A 21329-nucleotide genomic window follows, 5' to 3' on the forward strand; every position below is an offset into this window, starting at 1 on the left:
ATCTATGAGAACAAAGCTGGCACACTAGTAACTCCCCAAAACCTTATGAGACTAAGAAGCCACTATGTCCCATTTACACCCCAGCTTGTCAAGCTGTGGCCCGAGTGTGTACAGTAACAGAGTGAAATGTATCTGCATAATAGTAATGTGGAATCTGGCACTGTGTGTGGGAACATTCAGGTAGTGCTAACAAACATTTCTCCCACAGGTCTGCCAGATACCAACACTGTGCCAAGAAATATGAGAATGATGCCCTGTACTGGTACTGTTTACATTGATATTGTATGGCATTGCGACTGATGCAGTTGCTCTGAATAATGCGGTATTACACATCACTGTCGCCCACACTGTCCTACAAAATATTACTGTCTTGGAGATGTTTATAAGAATGTTGTAATACAAGGTCAGAATGCAAAAGAACAGGGGATTAATAAGACAGAAAGCAGATAGGAGATATACAGCAATATCTATATATCAGAAACAACTGTGATGGACAGTGTTTAAGTTGTAGCAGACACAGCCATGGTCTGGATCCTGGGAGTGGATGTAGGCTGCATACAGAAGCATACCCCACAACTGTACAGATGAGGCCAGAATGTCCAGTATATGGGCCCATATCTGCTGCCTGTCTCCCTGTCCCCCTGGTAAGTCTGTGGGATGATCCCAGATGTTTAGCCAGCAAACAGGGAATACAAGTGATTATCAAACATCTATGAGAACAAATCTGTCACTGTAGTAACCCCCAAAACTGTTAGGAGAGTAGTATGCCAAGTATGTCCTATCTACACCCCCATGTTGTCAAGCTGTGACCGGATTGCATACAGTAACAGAATGTGATGTATGTGCATAATACTAATGGGTAATCTGGAAATTTCTGTGACAACAGTCAGGTAGTGCTAACAAACATTGCTCCCACAAGTACGTTGGATACGAACACTGTACTGAGAAATAAAGACCATTATAACCTGTACTGGTACTGTTCACTCTGGTATTGTAGGGAATTGTGAGTGTTGCAGTTTCTGAATAATAAAGTATCACTGATCACTGTCACCCACACTGTGCTACATAACATAACTGTGTAGGAAAGCATGTATATGTGTGTGTCAGATCACTAAAGGTTGAAGAGGGCAATATTCCAGATATGTCCTGGCACACCTGCATGTGGTCAACACATGGCCAGAGTCTATGCAGAAAGAATTAGATAGCTATGTGCACAACATTAACCTGGAATCTGGGAGTATGTGTACAAACAGTTAGTGGTAACAAACATTCACTCCACAGGTATACCAGGTAAGAGGTGTATACTGCAGGTAATACCGGTTCATGTGTAATGATGACGACAGCCACATCACTGTCCAAACTAAGGCCATAGGGTAGTGTAGTAAGACTGGTAAGGTACAGATAACTGCAGTGACTAGGAAAGTAATGTGGACTACAGGAATATACTAGTTGTTAATTGACATCTTTCTCTCTCCCCCCACCATATCTCCAACAATAATCAATATACCCACCCGAACTGGTATGTAATGACACTGATGTTCTGATAATGTCCAATTGTTTGATAAATATTTTAATTGTTCCCATGCATGTGCTATATTGAATTATTCCAACATTGGTGGCATGGTACCATCAATGTACCTGCATGTTGTTCTTATTACCACTGTGGTCCCATATATGCTTGTGTTCTGTTTGCTGTGCAACTCTTCCGTATCTGGTGTTTGGGTTAATGGGAATATCTATGCATGCTGTTATATGTAACCCTGGAATGTGTTGACTATTACTAACCCACATATGATGATGAAATCTAAACACTATAGCACGTTTGGGAAGGCCTTTCACAGCGGACCCTACCTGTCCCACCTCAGCTGGCCATCGCACCGGGGACAAGAATGTCTGGGACCCAACCCAGGACCTCCCTGTCCGTTGGTCCTGCACCTCTTTCGGGTGGAACTGCCTCAGGGGATGGGCCCCCTCGGGAGTGGACACAGACAGGTCCCTGTCATCCATCGCCAGGTAGGGGTTGTGGTGCGTAGAGAGATCAACCAGCAGCTTGGTGATCTTCTACGCCAGCTCAAGGGCTGCATGTCACAACTAGAGTGTCAGTCTGGCTCTGCGACTCAGCCCCCAGCACAGCCACCATTGGGGTTGTGAAGGTGCAGTGGTGACTGCCATGGCTGGGGACCTCAGTCCCACTGTTTCCACTAGTGGACTCATGGGCTTCTGATTTCCCAAAACTCCTCTCCATCAAGGTGTTTACCCCCCCCACATGTGTCATATCCCTCCCCTGTATGTGTCTTGTTTGTCTTGTCTGTTAACCTACCCAACCTACCTCGCCAAATATACCTACTACCCCTCCCCAGCATCCCACTCTCACCTGAAAAAAAAGGCCAATCTGTTCCCCAAAAAAAAATCTCGCCCAATACATAGCTGTCCATTTTGCACACGTGTCCAATGGACACATGTAATCCAGTCTAATTGACATCACAACTTATTATTGTTGTCCTCACCCCCTCCCAGGGGTTTGAGTGTCCAAATCTACCTCCAAATTCAGTGTATATGCACAGCTGTTGCAGTAGAAGAAATGGGCAGCTATGGACCTTCCCTACACCCTTCCTTCACATCCCTGGCTATTTTCCCTACTGTCTTTCCCTCTTTGTGCCCTTTGTTTCGCCACTTTCCTATCAACCCCTTTTTCTTTTCTTTTAAAGAAATTAGTGCAGGGGTAAGTGGGAGTAAGCCCTTTTAAGCAGCAGTAAGCGAGTTTAAGCCTATTTGCATGGGACTAAGCAATGCCTACACTGGTTAAGCAAATTAGAAGCTGAGTATAAGAAACTGTTACCGGAAGTTAGCAGTGCTTACATTCGCACAAACCCACGCAAACCTGCTTACAACTGCTCAAAAGTGCCCTAATCACTCTGTATCCAACAGCCCTTGATCATCCCAGCAAGGTTCGGACCCATGACCCTGCACACAATCGACAAAGTGATTTACCATGAAGCCATGCCAGATATACAAAACCCTGATGTATTCACAAACATATCATCCAGCCCAGTCATTCAACAGTACAGAGAGTGTATTCCAACATGTAGATGTATGTGTGTGTAAATATATTGATTTATTTATTTATTTATATTTGTTGACCGGGAGTGTCCGACTGGATGTAGGTCCATTTTCAGCAGAGGCCCGGAGAGAAAAGCTCCACAGTTAAAATAAACAGACAGTAGTTACATTGAATTACATAGCGATTAACAATTTACATAGCAATTACTTACAACATATTTACAAATGAAGAACATAGTACATTAGTAGACAAACTAGAATCTTTATCTGTGAAGTTTATAACAGACATTAACAAATGTTACAATAAGAAGTTCCTGCTGTATAATAAGTACTAGGCTTATGAGCATCTGAACTTGCTATAATCAAGGTAGTTAGTGAAGTGGAAAGAAAAGTAGTGGTTGGATGGGATGGGTGATATTAGAGTGGGAGTTGCAAGGGCATAGCCAGCATGTTTTTAGGTGTGTTTTTAGTAAAGTTTTGAAGTGGGTGCATGATGGCATGGAGGTAATTGGGGGTGGGAGGGAGTTCCATAATTTGGCTATGGTGCAAGAGAATAGTGCTTCACCAGCAGAGTTATTGGCTTTAGTGATCTGCAAGTGATTTTTGTTGCTGGATCTTAGTGGTCTGGTGGTGTGATAGGGTTGGAGTAGATTCTGGAGGGATGGGACATTTAGTGGATGGTTTACTAGTTTGCGAGCGAGTGAGAGTTGATACCATTGAAGGAGGTGAGGGAGTTCAAGCCAGCCCAGTTCAGCAAGTGAGACGCAGTGGTGACTACAGTAGGATGCCCCTGTGGCGAATTTGGCGATTTTGTTGTAGCAGGTCTCTAGCTTGTTTAAATTGCATTGCCTTAGGTTGGTATATATTGGAGAGGCATAAAGTAGGGTGGAGATAAGGTTGGAATTTGCTACTGAAATCTTTGCTGCTTTGGTGAGAAGTTTCTTATTTCTGTATAACGCTCCTAGTTTTTTGTGGACTTTTTTTATGGTCATGGATATGTGAATGTCAAATTTTAGTTTATTGTCTATTTCCATCCCTAGCAATTTGGTGTGTTCAGTTGGGTATATAGTGGTGTTGTCTTTTGCTGTGATGTTAAAGTGAGAGTTGTTTTGAGTATGTTTGGTGGGTTGGAAGATGAGTAGTTTAGTTTTGTTTGGGTTGAGTATTAATTGGGCATCGGATAACCAAGTTTCAACAGAGGAAAAGGCTTCCTGTGTGACTTTTTGCAGTTTGGGTAGGGACTGGGCTGAGCAGATGATGGTTGAGTCATCTGCGTATTGTATGAGTATGCCATGTTTGGTGGCAGAGGCTAGATTATTGGTGAAAACAGAGAAGAGTAGGGGTACAAGGATGGATCCTTGGAGAACCCCTATGGAGACAGGTAGCTGGGGAGATATGTCATTCTGCCATACAACAGATTGTTGGTGGTCAGACAGCTAACTCTGAAACCAGTTGGTGATGGATTGTGAGAAGGATAGGTTATTGAGGACAGAGATAAGTTGTTTGTGTGGGACCATGTCAAATGCTTTATATAGGTCTAGGAAAGTAGCCGAGGAGAGATAGCCATGGTTTTTATGCTGAAGGATAGTGTTAGAAAAGGAGAGTAAGGCAGTGGTGGTGCTATGGTTTGGTCGGAAACCATGTAGAGTATTGGAAAGGAGGTTGTTAGTAAGGAGGTAGTCTGAGACCTGAGAGTGTATGCATCTCTCTTGTATTTAGGAGAGTGGAGAGATAATAGCTATGGGGCGGTAATTGGTTAGTTCTGTGGAGGGTCCGCCTTTGTGGAGGGGAATTATATGTGATACTTTCCACAGTGTGGGAACATAACTTTCTGACAGAGATTGGTTAATCAAGATGGATACTGGGTAGGCCAGAGCATCAGCTGTGATTTGTAGGTATTCACTTGGGAGATTGTCTGCTGCTAATTTGGTGGGCTTAAGTTTAGTTAACAGTTTTTTTTATGTTGGAGGTAGGTACAGGAGAAAAAGAAAAGGCAGTGAGGAGATTATTAGTTGAAGGTGTGGGTTGGAGGGGAAAGGGGTTGTGTTGTTTAGCTAGTGATAGTATGGTTTGTGTGAAGTGCGTGTTGAATGAGGTAGCAATATTTTCTGAGGAGTAAGGGATGTTAGGAGGAGGGGTACTGACTTTACCTGGGTGGAGGATGGAGTTTATGGAGGACCAGAATTGTTTGGGGCTGTGTTGGGAGGAGTCTAAGGCAGACTGGTAGTATTGGAAATTGTCCTGTTTTATTAGCTTTTTGACACTATTGCGTAGTTCTAGGAATTTCTGTCTAGTTGAGGGGGTTTTGGTTTTGTGCCAGTGCTCCCAGGCTTTATCTGTTTTTCATTTCTGACTTAGTGGTTTTCTGTAGCCATGGGGAGGGTTGTGCTTTGATTCTGGAAAGTCTTATAGGGGCATGGTAATTAAGGATGCTCAAGAAGGTAGTATTAAAAAATGCAACTGTATCATCAAGACTGAGGTACTTTAGAGGATGCCAGTTACATTCTTTGAGGGATGAGATGAATGTGAGTGGGTTAAAGTTTAGTTTTTTACGTATTTGATGGTAGATGACAGGTTTAGCTTGGTATAGGTATTTTATGAGTAAGAATGTTGGGGAGTGATCACTGAGGCTATCTGATAAGCAGCCTGTTATATATGACTGGGGGCTCTTACTGACTAGTATCCAATCCAGGGTAGTGTTTTTGCTGGAGTTTTTATTTATCCTGGTTGGCGACTGGACTAGTTGAGTGAAGCCATGAAGGTTTACATGATGGGTAGGATGGTTGCCAGAACAGGATTGCCAGTCAATATTGAAATCACCTAAAATCGTAGTTTCTTGGGGGAGATGGTGGGTAGACCAGCTGAGGAGGTTTTCTAGTGGAGGGATGTTTTGGCCAGGTGGGAAGTAGCATCCAATTATGTTGATGGTTTTGTTTTGGTTTATTTTGAGGTTGGTATATATTATTCTTCATTGCCTATTTGTGCAGCTGATGATTTTAAGATCTGGATGTTTAGATGCTGTTTAAATATTATAGCTACACCGCCTCCTTTCTTATTTAGCCGGTCTACTCTTATTATGCCATAACCTGTAGGGAGTATTTGCTTACTGGTAATGTGAGGTTTTAGCCAGGTTTCTGTCAGGATGACTATATTTGGGAAGTACAAGTCTATGGTGGCATGGAGTTCATGGACTTTGTTGGATATACTTCTAATATTTAGGCTTAGTAGAAGGAAGTCGCTTGGCTTTCTATTGGCTGTAATATGGGAGAAATTGTTGTTTCTAGTCTGATTATGAGGATTGGGATTGGAGATGGTAGGGCCAGGGTTGGGGTGGATGTCTCCACTTAGGGCTAGTTTTGATATGCATGAGGTTATTAGTTTTTGGTGGGAGGATTACTATGGTAAGTTGTTGGGATACTTTATGTTTGAGTAGTATATGTGGGGGGTGCATAGGGATGGTTCTTGAGTTGTTGGGAGGGGAGCTGAGTGAGGGTAAGACATGAGTGGTGGTGGTGTGAGTAGTAGTACAGTGGTAGTGGTTGAGTGGGGGAATGATGGAGCTTTAGTAGGATGTAAGATATGCAAGGAGAGTGCATGCAGTGAGCATAGGTAAGGTATGATTGTACATGTTAGTTGAGGAGGTGGGATAGTAGTGGGAAGATGGATGAGGTAGTGTTGGATTAGCGCTGTGGTTGGCTATTGGAAAGATGGGAGGGGTTTGTGAGTGTAATAAAGGTGGTACCACTGGGGGCAGGAGGGAATAGGGGGCAGGGTGGGGAGTGAAGTGGGTAGAGACCCTGTTAGTTGCTCTTATGAGGGGGCTGGAAACAATCAGGTAATAGAGTTAACTGATAAATGAACATATGATAGTGACAAAGGTGGTTGTAGTTTTATAAATGGTGCCTGCCACAGGTAATATTTATTAACTTTGGGATTGTCTTAAGGTAATAAACAGGGAAGGGGGGGACAAGGGTGTGAGCAGGCAGTTCTTTGTACTACTGCTAATGAGCCAAAGCAAAGACAAGTTTGTGTTTAAGAAACAATCACAATTGACCAAGGACTGCTCTGAAACTGTAAGTCATTCTTAAACATTTCTCAGGTGGAAAAACAGGATAACCTTGTATCAGTAGGCTACTGTGGTCTCAGTTTAAATTAACAAACACACAGTATTGATCAGTTATGGATACTATTTGCTAACAGAAGGGAATAAGAGAGAAAGTGGAAGATGAGTGTGTGTGTGTGTGGGGGGGGGCTGCTTACAAGCCAAAGCAGAGTGCTCTCCAGGGGAAAATGAATATTGGCTCAAACAGGTAGACACATACTCAAAGTTAACTTTAGCTGTTTGCAGACAGTTCAGACCCGGACTGTGCTTTTCTTATAAGAATGATAAAGGTGGTATCGCAGTTGAATACTTAAGAGTGGTGTTAGGTCTAGAAAAGAAGAGTACAGAGAGGAGTAAGCACTTTGAGATGGTAAAGATATATTATAAAGATTACAAAAATAAAACTGAGCAAATAGCTACTGTATGCAGGAAAATATGTCTTGAACCAACTACTAGTATATGCAGATACTGAGCCAATTGGAAAAACATCTGTTAGAAGAAACCTCAAGACAGTTATGCAGTCACAGATAAAAATATAGCAAGCAGCACTCTGTCGAGGTTGTCTAATGTGATTCTATCCACCAGTAACAACACAATTATATAGAAATAATTAGACACCAGTATGAGCTGTCTACACACAACACAATTACATGCATAACATTAGTGAACAAGGTGCAGCTATGCAAATAGACCATACTATTATACAAAAAACAATTTGGTGCAGACAAAATGCTAGCATGGCATAGTAACTTCCAATAATAAAGCATAAATCATATCAGATGTCTAACACAATTCAACATAAACATATACAGTTGTAAAATGTCTAAACACAATCAACATAAATAGGCATTTACAGTTGTAAAACACTTACTGGAGAGACACTGAGCTCCTCATGGGGCCTGTAGCAGAGTGGATTGTAGTTTTAAAAATGGTGCCTGCCACAGGTAATATTTATTAACTTTTGGATTGTCTTAAGGTAATAAACAGGGAAGGGGGAGGGGAGAACAAGGGTGTGAGCAGGCAGTTCTTTGTACTGCTGCTAATGAGCCAAAGCAAAGACAAGTTTGTTTTTAAGAAACAATCACAATTGACCAAGGACTGCTCTGAAACTGTAAGTCATTCTTAAACATTTCTCACGTGGAAAAAACAGGATAACCTTGTATCAGTAGGCTACTGTGGTCTCAGTTTAAATTAACAAACACACAGTATTGATCAGTTATAGATACTATTTGCTAACAGAAATACGAGAGAAAGTGTAAGATGAGTGTGTGTGTGTGGGGGGGGGGGGGGGCTGCTTACAAGCCAAAGCAGAGTGCTCTCTAGGGGAAAATGAATATTGGCTCAAACAGGTAGACACATACTTAAAGTTAACTTTAGCTGTTTGAAGACAGTTCAGACCCAGACTGTGCTTTTGTTATAAGAATGATAAAGGTGGTACCGCAGTTGAATACTTAGGTTCAAAGTTAACTTTAGCTGTTTGCAGACAGTTCAGACCCAGACTGCGCTTTTCTTATAAGAATGATAAAGGTGGTACTGCAGTTGAATACTTAAGAGTGGTGTTAGGTTGGAGAGACACTGAGCTCCTCATGGTACCGCAGTTGAATACTTAGGTTCAAAGTTAACTTTAGCTGTTTGCAGACAGTTCGGACCCAGACTGCGCTTTTCTTATAAGAATGATAAAGGTGGTACTGCAGTTGAATACTTAAGAGTGGTGTTAGGTTGGAGAGACACTGAGCTCCTCATGGGGCCTGTAGCAGAGTGGATTGTAGTTTTCTATTTGTATTGTATTGTATTAATATCTAAACAGATACAACATATCTATATATGTAGATATATATATATATATATATATATATATATATATATATATATATATATATATATATATATATATATAGAAAAACATATATACATACAAATGCCTACATCTATAGATATATATGTCTACATCTATATGTCTACATATATACAGCAAGTTTTATATATGTAAGCAGATATATATATATATAGATAGATATATATATATATATATATATATATATATATAAAATTAACCGCACTCAAAAAAATTGAACAAAGAGAAGAAATTTTAACTAAGAAATGAACTTCGTGACAATAAAAGCATTCAAAAAAATAGTAAATCACACCAACAACTCTTGTAGAACTTTAGCGCTTTCGTCTTATTTATTATCAAGACTTCTTCAGAAAGACATGTTTCATAAGTATGAACAACCACTTCCCTTATATACATTAGTTCTAGCAGGCCATTTAAATTATTTAAATTAACAACAGTTCCTTTCCAATAGTAAAGTGTGAACAAGCAGGGTGCTGTGTGCATTTTCATTAACATTACAATCGCAGTTACATAAGGTAAATTTTCAAAAAAATTGAACGAAGAGAAGAAATTTACCTTATGTAACTGCGATTGTAATGTTAATGAAAATGCACACAACACCCTGCTTGTTCACACTTTACTATTGGAAAGGAACTGTTGTTAATTTAAATGGCCTGCTAGAACTAATGTATATAAAGGAAGTGAAAATGGTTGCTCATACTTATGAAACATGTCTTTCTGAAGAAGTCTTGATAATAAATAAGATGAAAGCGCTAAAGTTCTACAAGAGTTGTTGGTGTTACTGCTGAGTTGCCAACCCTGACGCACAACCTTCAACAAAGGTATGCCCATTCACGCATGTCTCCACACAAAAGATGCTTTTGCTGATAATCGAACAGGACAATGTCTTACTGTGAGGCGACAATGCTACAGCAGCACCACCACCGCAGTTTGTATCCATAATATCATGCACTGGTGTGTCATGTGTATGTAATGCTCAGTACATGCCAGATATGATGCTGCTTCAGCCTATCATGTGACAACTGTAATATGTGGATACACTCCCTGGTGTTGACTAGTACTTCCCCAATGCATCTGTAGTGCTGCATACATGGGTTGTAGGTGACCGCTCTGCTGAATGCGATATTAAGGGTGTACCTGGTGTCTAACTTCCCTCTGTATGCCTGTTCCATGCTACAGACCATATTATACTACTTGCTGTCCTGCGATTACACACATGACAGGTATTCCTGGTCTGTAATGTGGCAGTCCATGCCCATGTACTGCATGGTCCTAAATGGAGGTACAGCTGTATGAACACCCCACAATCTCACATGTACATACATGGCCACCCACACAAACACACACATGCACACACGCATCCTACATGCATCTACCTCCCTCCACTTCACCAGAGTGACCATGCAGACAAACTAACTAACCACCAGGATGCATAAACACACACACACACACACACACACACACACACACACACACACACACACGCACACACACAGGTGAGGTTGCACAATGATAGTACACACAGTCCTCCTATTACCCATCTGTCAACATGCAGAACATATGGTATAGAACAGCATGCAGTTCAGCTATAGTCAATCCATGCTAGCAACAGTATACATGTGTGTGATTCATGTGCTATGTCACTAGGTGATGCCCCATCCCCTAGATACCACTGCACCCATGTACATAGTATTGCTGTGCACCTGTTCTGCACCCTGCCATGTACGGTGCACCACAACTCACAGGTGTGCAACCCATTGCGGAATGTGTAGTACTGTGCCAGTTATGTCAGCTTTACTGCTCACAACCCCTATGTTTTTCAGCAACACGTACCTGTGATGATATGTAGACAGTTGTCATTGGTGAATGCCTGATGCTTGATTTACAGCTGTCAACATCAGCAGACCATGTATGACCAATCCAATACTCTTACACTGACAACCATCAGAGCATACTGTGGCTATGGGGGGTGTACACACCTTTATTGATTTGATGCACCCATCCTTGATGTGGCATGGGACCACATCACCGTATATCTTAGCAGTACGAGGCTGATATGTGACATGTCCTGTACTTTCATATGCAGTGTCTATAGATTATGTTAGGTGTGTGGCTGCTGACCGTGATGCATACACACCATGTGGGCATATGTGTGCACACCCTTATCATGACGGTTTATCGCACCTCTTGTGTGTACTACAGCAGTCATTACTACTAGCAGGGGTATGCCAGCGTGGGCCATCTGCATTTGCCAGTGTATGTTCAGTCTGCTCTACACATGTTCCCCTATACTACATGATTGCAAGGTCTACTCATGTGCACATCCCATGGTGTTCACACACTGCCATCACTATTGCTGTGGGGTAGGGTTATGGCTGCCAAAGGTCCTGAACCTGACTATGTACAGATAGAGCCATTCCTAGCATCCTTAGGATCCCTACTGTAGTTCACTGGTGTGTCATGCTGAACCCCCCCTCCTTCAGTCATTTTGCAGATGCATGACAAGTAAGCCCTACACATGTGTTTCACTTTGCAGTGTCCCATACACTGAACACCACATGTTGCAGCCTAGACCCAGCTGATAATGTAGACTACTGTAATGCCTTATGCCATAGTGTATCTCTGCAGCAGTTGCCATTGTCCTGGTATTGCACTGTATATGGGTGTTGTTCCAAACATGTCCCTACTATAGGTCATGTCTACCTCCATTATGTTACTCCCTGTGGACACATTCCACAATGACAGGATGTTAGTTATCATGCAGGTGTCTGACATACTCTTCCAATACCCCATCATGGTCACGCATGTGACACCATGCATTTCACAGCAACAGTATATGCACATGTACAGCATGCATTCAGGGTAGGTGTGTTAGATGTGTGCTTGGAATATACCATCGCCATTACATGCCCAGTTTGTTGGCAAGCATCTACTTAAACTATACTCACCAGCTACAGGATGCTGCCTTTGTGGTATCCTGGAGGGAGCTACATAAGAGGGTGAGAGATGCAATGTCAGTGGCCACACCTGTGGCAGTGCTACAGGGTGGGTGAAGTATTACAATACATAAAAGGTACATTTCCATGATACTACCACATCTGGAAATCTGTTTATCACTACAATGCAGCAACACAATATAGCTATGACATGTCAGATATGCATGATCTACCTGTATCAATGCAGATGTATACACAACAGTGGTCTACTGATGTGTCCTGTGTCCTTACCTGCATGCTCCTCAGCCGGTGTGTGGGTGCCACCCACCTCCACAAAGGTGTCCTGCAGTTGATGTCTGGCCGGACGGGCAGGTGCCACGAGGCTGGTCAGGAGCTCCTCCACATGAGTTGGGGAGGATGGATGGCATGCCCCCCCCCCCCCCGCTGTGGCGAGGTGATCCTCCTGGACTGCAGCAGCAGCACGCCAATGGGCATTGTGAAGCAGGTCAGTACAATGATGCCGGACCTGCTCATAACTGTGGTTGTGCAGTCCAACATTGTTGACCCTGTGGACAAGTTCGTTCCACACGGCGGTCCGCTCCTGCTGTTCATGGGCAGCCCTGCCAAACAGCACTGGTTAGTGCTGGATCAGGTGTGATGTAAGCACATCATTCTCCACTGTTGAATAGGTGGGCAAGCATGCATGTGACATCTTGGCTGAAAGATATAAAGATGGAAACAGGTCTGAGCAACTCATACAGCAAGGCTGCCACAGTTCGTAATACACCTCTCTGTCACCCCCCCACCATATCAGCTTCAAAAACTATACACATAACTCATTAGGTATGGCTACAGCTTACCTACCAGTGGGACAGATATTGTATTGTACCACACTTTCTGCTATGTGATTATAGCCATGTCCCCTGTGTGGACACCATCATTTCTGGCCTGTTACAGACTATTTACCTGCATGCCGTTGTCAGGGCCACTATGGTTCCATATATGCCAGTGGTATGGCTGCTTAGAGATTGCTGCACATCTGACATTCTGTGTTATTGGGGATATCTATGCATGCTGTTGGACATGTTCCAGGATTGTGTAGACTATTACTCCCAACATATGTTCTATAACAGTGACACAATAACATGTATATGTTTTATTGGCCAGCAGAACCACCTCTCCAAACCCATCTGCCCATGATACCTGGCCGCATCACATGTGTGTTCCAACCTAGGGCCTCCTCATGTACTGGTCCAGTAATACCATCAGGTGGAACCAACCCAGGGGATGTTGTCCCCTCCCTGGGGGCACACACAGACATGTTCATGTCCCTTTGAGGCCAGATCTAGGGTCTTTTCCATACCGGGCTCCACAGATACATGTGGGAAGTGCTACATCAGTCTGAGGCACCCAGTACACATTCAAAGGGCCGACATGCTCCTCCTGCTCAGCCTCCAGGCCAGGCACCTTCAGGACGTGGACTGCTGTTGTGAGTAGCAGTGGGTGGAAGGCTTGGTCCCATTGTACCCATATTGGGGCCATGGGGCGACTACATCACAGACCACACACACAATCCAGGGTGTTTACCCACCGCATGTGTCACATACCACCTCTGTAACCTGTCTCTATATCTACCAACCCTGACCACCTCCACAAGTATACCTGCCATACTTCCCCATATTTCCATTGCATACTTCACAGACGGGGGCAATGTGGTCCCAACAAGGGACTAGCATGTGACATACCCGTCCATGTTCCACACACTTCCATTTGTAGATATATGTGTGTATTGCTATGTGTGCTGGTCCCTCGCACATAGCACACATCACTGTGGTAGTAATATAGGGGACATGTTTTTACATACATACATGTTTGTGTGTGTGTTTGTATATATGTAGACATGTGCATATAGGTATATATCTATATATGTGTAGATATATGTGATGTATATATGTGCTCATATATATGTCTACACATGGGTATCTGTATATTTGTGGACATGCATGATATATATATATATATATATATATATATATATATATATATGTACAAAAATGACGCAAGGAAGGAGTAAATACTTTCAAACACTTTCAAGTCTCTTCACGGGATGATAATTAGTCCAAAACCATAATTCTAGGTTGCAAATCCTTTTATATTGCTGGTCCTACTGGTCTAGGTATTTTAACTGTTAATTGATTTTCTTGAAACAGTTGATTTATTCTTAATTGATAATTGGCTTTGCTATATAATAGGATGATTAGGCAACCACTTTAACATGTCTGATGAAGCGGAATTGTTTCCGCGAAAGCGCTCACGTTTCTGTTCTTTTGTGTAATAAAAGGATTTGCAACCTAGAATTATTGTTCTTGGACTAATTATCATCCCGTTAAGAGACTTGAAAGTGTTTGAAAGTATTTACTCCTTCCTTGCGGCATTTTTGCATAAACTTTGTTGGGATTTATTGAGTGAACGGGAGTGTTTCTGCAATATATATATATATATATATATATATATATATATATATATATATATATATATATATATATATATATATATATATATATATATATATATATATATATTTATATATTATATATTATATATGTGACATATGTACACATATGCATACCTATATGTGGGGTACATTCAGACATCAGGTCCACAATCTCACAATGCCTTCCTGCACAGCTGCACTGTTCTGCCTTGCTACAACACAGACAGGTGCCATATATGGACATAGCCTGACATTAGGGGAGTATATGTAGGACCTGATTGCAGGAAACCCTATTACACACCTATGGCATTCTTGCATGCTACATTACAGTTTAACCTGAGTATCCTGCCAGTGGTGGGCCGTGGGTCCCACGTGTTCATCATAATGGCATTACTTCCACCACCAGCTACTGGCCATGTAATATATATACTTCCCATTACACAACACACACTATGATGGCTTACATCTTGTCAGTCAGTGCTGACCTGCACAGTTGATGGCTATGGCCCACTACCCACAGTGACAGACACTATTGTCCATAGCAGTTGTTCAGTTGAACATCATCATAACACCTGATGGCACATATAAATCATTCCACATCATCTAACCCATTATTATGGACCAGGTACTTCATTCTATTACATGTATATATACTTCAAATACCTGTTGTGGGAATGATGACTTGATGAATGAATGATGAATGATGGTTTGTTCTTCCTTTGGCTTTTAATATGCCTTTGCCTTAGGCTTTTTGTTTTGGAAATTTTTTTTTCTCTTTCTCTTTTTCTCTCTGTCTCTCTCCAGTAAATGGTATGAGCTGCTTTGAAAAGATTGCAGCATGGCTTTAGTAGGTGCTGCACATGATCAGGTGATGACCTATGCACCAATCAGTGTCTTCCACTTGCTAACTGCATGCAGCTTGCTGTGTAGTACTTCCAATTACCGCTGTCATGGCAAGTACCTATTATAAATCCCTACATTATGTAGGCATGGACCCTTTACCTTTCCTGTGTGATAGACATCCTTCCTGTGTGTGGGCATCAGTATTACAGACAGCAGATAGCAATACCTCTTACAAGAGAACCTGCACACCCATGCCAGCTACATATTTGTAGGAGGTTCCTGAAATACAGACAGAGTGTGAGTAGAGTTGAGTTATGCTTTGTATAGCACTGGTGTTACAGGGTTTGTGTGTACATACTAGTTTTCCTTGGAATGCAGTCTGTCTGCATAGCTCTCAACTGTGGGCCTATCTCTTGATGGCCAGAGGTGTGCCTATCATGTTTTGTCTGTCACCACACAGGTCCTGTGTCAGATATTTCACTGGCAGTGTGTTTGTTGAGTGCTATCAGTACATGGCTACATCCATTTATGTTTCTAACCTCAAATCCCTGACTAAGGGTATGTTGCAGACTATCCTGTAACACCAGCGACTTGCTTAGTGTATGACAACAGTTTTCCACATATGGGCCTGTGTTCTAGCTACTGTCCTCCACCTACATACCAAGCTTTGCACATATGACATGCTGTCAGTGGTTGGTCTGTAGTAGGCTGTGATTATATCATGCTGCCATTCCTGCCATCAGTCCACTGCTGTTGTATCCCCCACACATATGGTGGGGTTGGGGTCATATATGTGTGGGCTTCACCTACACAACACATGTGTGCCCTTATACACTCCAGAGGCCAGTGTATGTAACAGTGGTATATGGCCCTGATTACTGAGTCTGGGGGGATGCATCATAAATAACCTAGGCTGTTACAACATGTGGGGGCATCAGGGGTGAGCTGCCTAAAAGTATGTGGATGTACATTACCATACAATTCACATATATTTAAATTAATTACATAAATTGGGTTAATGCAGGCCTACTGCCTCCTGCCATACAGACTGTTTTGTTTGTCAGTGTGCTTGTGATGGTGTCAGTTATGCCTTGTTATGTAACAGTTACATCCCATTGTGTCAGCTGAGGTCTTTACCACCTAGTGATTGTGTACAGAGTGTAGATAGAGGCTGCTGAACTATATTCCCGCATTACTTACTGTTGATTGTTTGGTATCCTGTTGCCCAGTCTGTCTTTACTATTGTACTATTTGAAGGGCTCGGCCTGGACAGCAACATTTGTAAACCTTTCCAGACTACTGTATTAGTATAACTGTTTCACAGTTGCATTACTCTGTTTATATGGATGTCAGTGTCTGAACAGCTATATGACATGGTGTATACAACTATAATAGTACACAAATAAAGGTATTATATTTATGCAAACCTGTGTATTGTTACATCCTATGACCTCTCTGTGGATATATGTTGCAGGCAACAATTGTCATGTGTATGGCTGTCCAGTTGTTAAGGTGTTATAGGTTAGGCATAGTGGCTGTTCCATATTGTGTGCACCTTCTACATATGTATCTTACGATACATATCTCTGCGTGTGTATGTGTAGTCACATATATATGTATGTATGTATGTGTATATATATAGTAAGTATATATATATATATATATATATATATATATATATATATATATATATATATATATATATATAAGTATATATGTATCTGCATACATGTGTCTGTGTATATGTATCCTAGGGATGTTGATAGCTTCCACATTGTTCATTACCTATGGGAGCCAGACTGTACTGCATGATATGTTACTGATACCAGCCTGACATCATACAGGTGGGATGGAGTACTGTTAACATTTTGTGCCCATGCCATGTCAGGTCCTGGTTATGGGATCTGCAACATTTGGTAGTGTATTGCAGTGTGGACGTGTTTGGCTGTGGGAGGGGGATACCTATTCGTACAAGACGTTTATTGTTTGGGGCCTCTCAACCCTATTAACGATGCATGTAGACATATATGTTTTTGTTATTTTCCCATTATCTACAGCTTTATTTCCATATATACCTATATACATATATATCTGCTTACATAAATATAACTATGTCCGTATATACCTACACACACACACATATATATATATTTATGTATATATATATATATATATATATATATATATATATATATATATATATATATATATATATATATATATATAAACTAAGAAATGAACTTCGTGACATTAGTGGACCGGAGTTCTGCTGTGGTGACCCCTAACCGGGAAAAGCCGAAAGACACAACAACAACATAGTAGCCCACATATATAGGGGTCATGCACATCATGTCTGGACATACAGAGGGTGCATACCAAATGACAGCAGTGAGGCCATGTAAAACCACTACACACAGGTCAGGCAGGTAAAGTAGCAACAGGCCTTGTGTTGTGGGTGCTTGTGTAGGTATTAAGAGGGTTTATATGTTAATGAGTGGTATCAATGTGTGTATGCTAACAAGTGTGATGCAGGATGGGGTAACACATGGGCATATATGTGGGACTGTCTGTAAAGCCATGGTAGGTATTATGAAAGTGTGTTTGTGTGCGCGCGTGTGTGTGTGTGTGTTTGTGTGTGTGGGTGTGTGTACTGATAGGCAATGCTGTATAAGTTTTAAAGTGCATTTACTGTTTTCCCCCACAGGTGGTGAGGTGGGTCAGGGTCCTTCCTGCATGCAATCTGATGTTGGGGTCCATACAGACACCGAAGATGATAATATTAATGTTGAAGCACAGGTGGGGTTGTCAGGGGCCAACTCTGCACCAACATTTGACATCCCCCTTTTAGCCACCCCAACCCTGCACACAGTTTCAGTGCCTATACACACCCCATTACCAGTCGCCATAGCGGAGGGACACCTGGCATTCAGTGGCAGTGCACAAGAATGTGTGGTAACCATGCCTACTGTGTCCGGTTGCAGCAGGCATAGCCAGATGTCCGGCAGAGCACCACATAGGCAGATGTCCCAGGATGCTAATGGTAATGCCGCTGGACATCATGACCCTGGCAGAGGTGACATAACTGGTACCAACAGGAGTATGTTTCAGGGTGTCATGGTGGTGCAGGCACTTATAGAACATTACCACAGACAGGGCCTGAGGCTGCAGAGGGCTGCTCTCACATCTGCAGATGATAACACCCATGAACTGGCTGGTGCCATCTGTGGATTAACTGAGTTCATGGATAGATGGTCTGGTGAGATGATGGCCGTGGACCGTGGTATTTCCGTGCTTGAACGTGTGGTGGGAGTGTGGCAATGGCCGCGTGGACATAGGCCAGCAACACCAACAGCTGGCAGTCACTGTGGACATGCTAGGACACCAAGGGGCTCCTGTAATGGCAGTAGCAGCCCCGGCGGTACAGGGGATGTGCTGTCCACACCACACCATAGCAGTCCACGTGCACATGGTCCTGGCCAGTCCCAGGAGGGACCTAGTACCAGCGGACAAATGTCATCAGCAAGTGAGAGTAGCACATTGAGGCCTGTACCTGGACACGCCCATGGAACCCCTGGCAGGCACAGTCCACGTATCCAAGGCCAGAGGCAGTGAACTGCACACTCTGCCAGGTATGGTCTGCAGCTGTCCATAAACACTTGTGTAGGGCAGCCACATGGCAGAACTGTGTGCATGTATACCCACACACTATGCAAACACACCTAAGGCAACCCCATACCTACACACACCGCATCACCTCACCCAGCTTCCAACAATACACCCCTCACCCACACACATGGTGTCAAATGTATGGCCAACCCTCAGCCTCTGGCAAACCAACATCACACCCTGTGCATATGATGATACCTGTGCCACATCCCTGTCATCCATACCATCAATGCAGGGACAGGCTGATATGGCTCTGATGCACACGGTGACTGTACAACAGTGTACCACAGTACTGCAGTGTAACATGTTTTAGGGAATGAAGAGCAATGCATATATGGCAGGTAGTGTAGCCGTCCAGCAATGATGCCTAATGACTGTTAATAACACTTGTTGGTTGTGGTCTCTATAATGTTATCCATTTGTGTTGTAGGTGTAAATATGTCAGCACTAGGATGCTCTATGCATATGATGATACCTGTGCCACATCCCCGTCATCCATGCCATCAATGCAGGGACAGGCTGATATGTTTCTGATGCACATGGTGAATGTACTACAGTGTACCACAGTACTGCAGTGTAACATGTTGTAGGGAGTAGAGTATAATGCATATATGGCAGGTAGTGTAGCCATCCAGCAATGATGCTTTATAGCTGTTAGTAACACTGGTTGATTACAGTCCCTATAATGTTATCCATTTGTGTTGTAGATGTACATGTGTCAGCACGAGGATGGTCTGCAGTTATATTCCACAATGGGGTATGTCACTGTGTTGACACCATGAATGTGACATATATGGGGTAATATTGAACACATTTCACAGGTTACTAAACCGGTTATTGCCTGTGCCACATGGACAAGTGGCCCGCTGAGGCATGTATACCCTGAAAACTAATCTAGACCAATCCACATACACCCACACTATTACTTGACAACACTGGGACTAGACCCCTACCTAGCTATGTAATGATACTGAAGTGTGTGGCTTACATTGCACACATCACACAGCGTTTAGGGGTGAGGTGTGTTCCAAGTTACATGTTGCATGCATAACATCCCCAGACGTGTATAGTATGCTAATGGGGGATGTAATGGGTGTATTTGTACAATACGTAGTGTGACATACCATCATATACACATTTACATACACATAACAGCCAGACACACATCTGAGAAACCAGGGCCTATCGCTGCTGCTAACTAACTTGACTGTGTGTCCACTGTGTTACAGGTAGACTGCACACATCATATGCATAACTGGCTTGGATTGTGGTAACAGGTACCTGTATGGTTGATGATGACAGTGATAACCATAACATGGTACATGGGACATATACCGGGTGTACCTTGATGTAATGACAGTGTACACAGCACCCACATCCCCCAGTGGATATTGTACTCCCGGAAACCCATGATGACACTCTGCCATACCCACCATCACATATTGGTCGCTACTGCGATACAACCCATAATACACCCCAACAGTGGTACGACAGGGATGTGCATCTCATGCACATGCCACATGCATAGTAGGGTGTTGCATTGTCATGCCTCACCTATGGGCAGCAACAACACTCCCTGTACTACTGTGTGACAATGGGTATTGTAATAGGAGTATCTGGCCTTGGAATGCTGTACCCTACAGATATACGAACATGCACAACTACACACATATGCCAGAACCCAATGGGTATCCCATGCCTATCACCCCATTTGTAAAACACTGTTGTGCTGGTACTGCAAGGCTCATGTAGCTGGTATGGGGGAGCTTAACAGGGTACATGTAACGTCCCATACAGCAGCAGCCACAACTGACTATGGCAATGGGTGTTGCATTGGTTGTGAAGGCCCTCATGGAATTCCCAAGTACAGGTCTGCTAACACACAGACACTGCTATACTCAGTCATGCACATGTACACATGTGTCAGAACAGGGGTGCATGCCTGCAGGTGGTCATAGCTGTGTACCTAGCTATTGTCCAAGGGGAGATGGGTTGCGTAGGAGTTGTGTGTGCAGTGTTATCCTGCCACCTGCCAGGTGTCAGCAGGCAATCTACCAGCAGACACTATTGTCGTGACCCTCAGGGTGAGAATGACATGCATCAGCCAATCCTCCAGTTGCCTCCTGCACATGGCCACTGAGGTGATCAAGTTGACATGTATGCAACATGCATTACAACACATGGTTAGTGTCTGTGATGGAGACCTGTACCCAAGCATGTTTGGTTGACTGTGGTAGTGTAGTGGAGGTACCTGTGACATGTGCATACAGGGTGACATCTCCTATATGTGCCACCTCTTACACAGCTGGGCAGACATGTCAGTGTCAATCAAGCTTAGGTTGCCTGTACATATCCCAGCTGGATAACTGCCAT

This window comes from Protopterus annectens, chromosome 6.part0 (assembly GCF_019279795.1).
Source record: "Protopterus annectens isolate FY-2018-M chromosome 6.part0, PAN1.0, whole genome shotgun sequence".
Classification (NCBI taxonomy): domain Eukaryota; kingdom Metazoa; phylum Chordata; order Ceratodontiformes; family Protopteridae; genus Protopterus; species Protopterus annectens.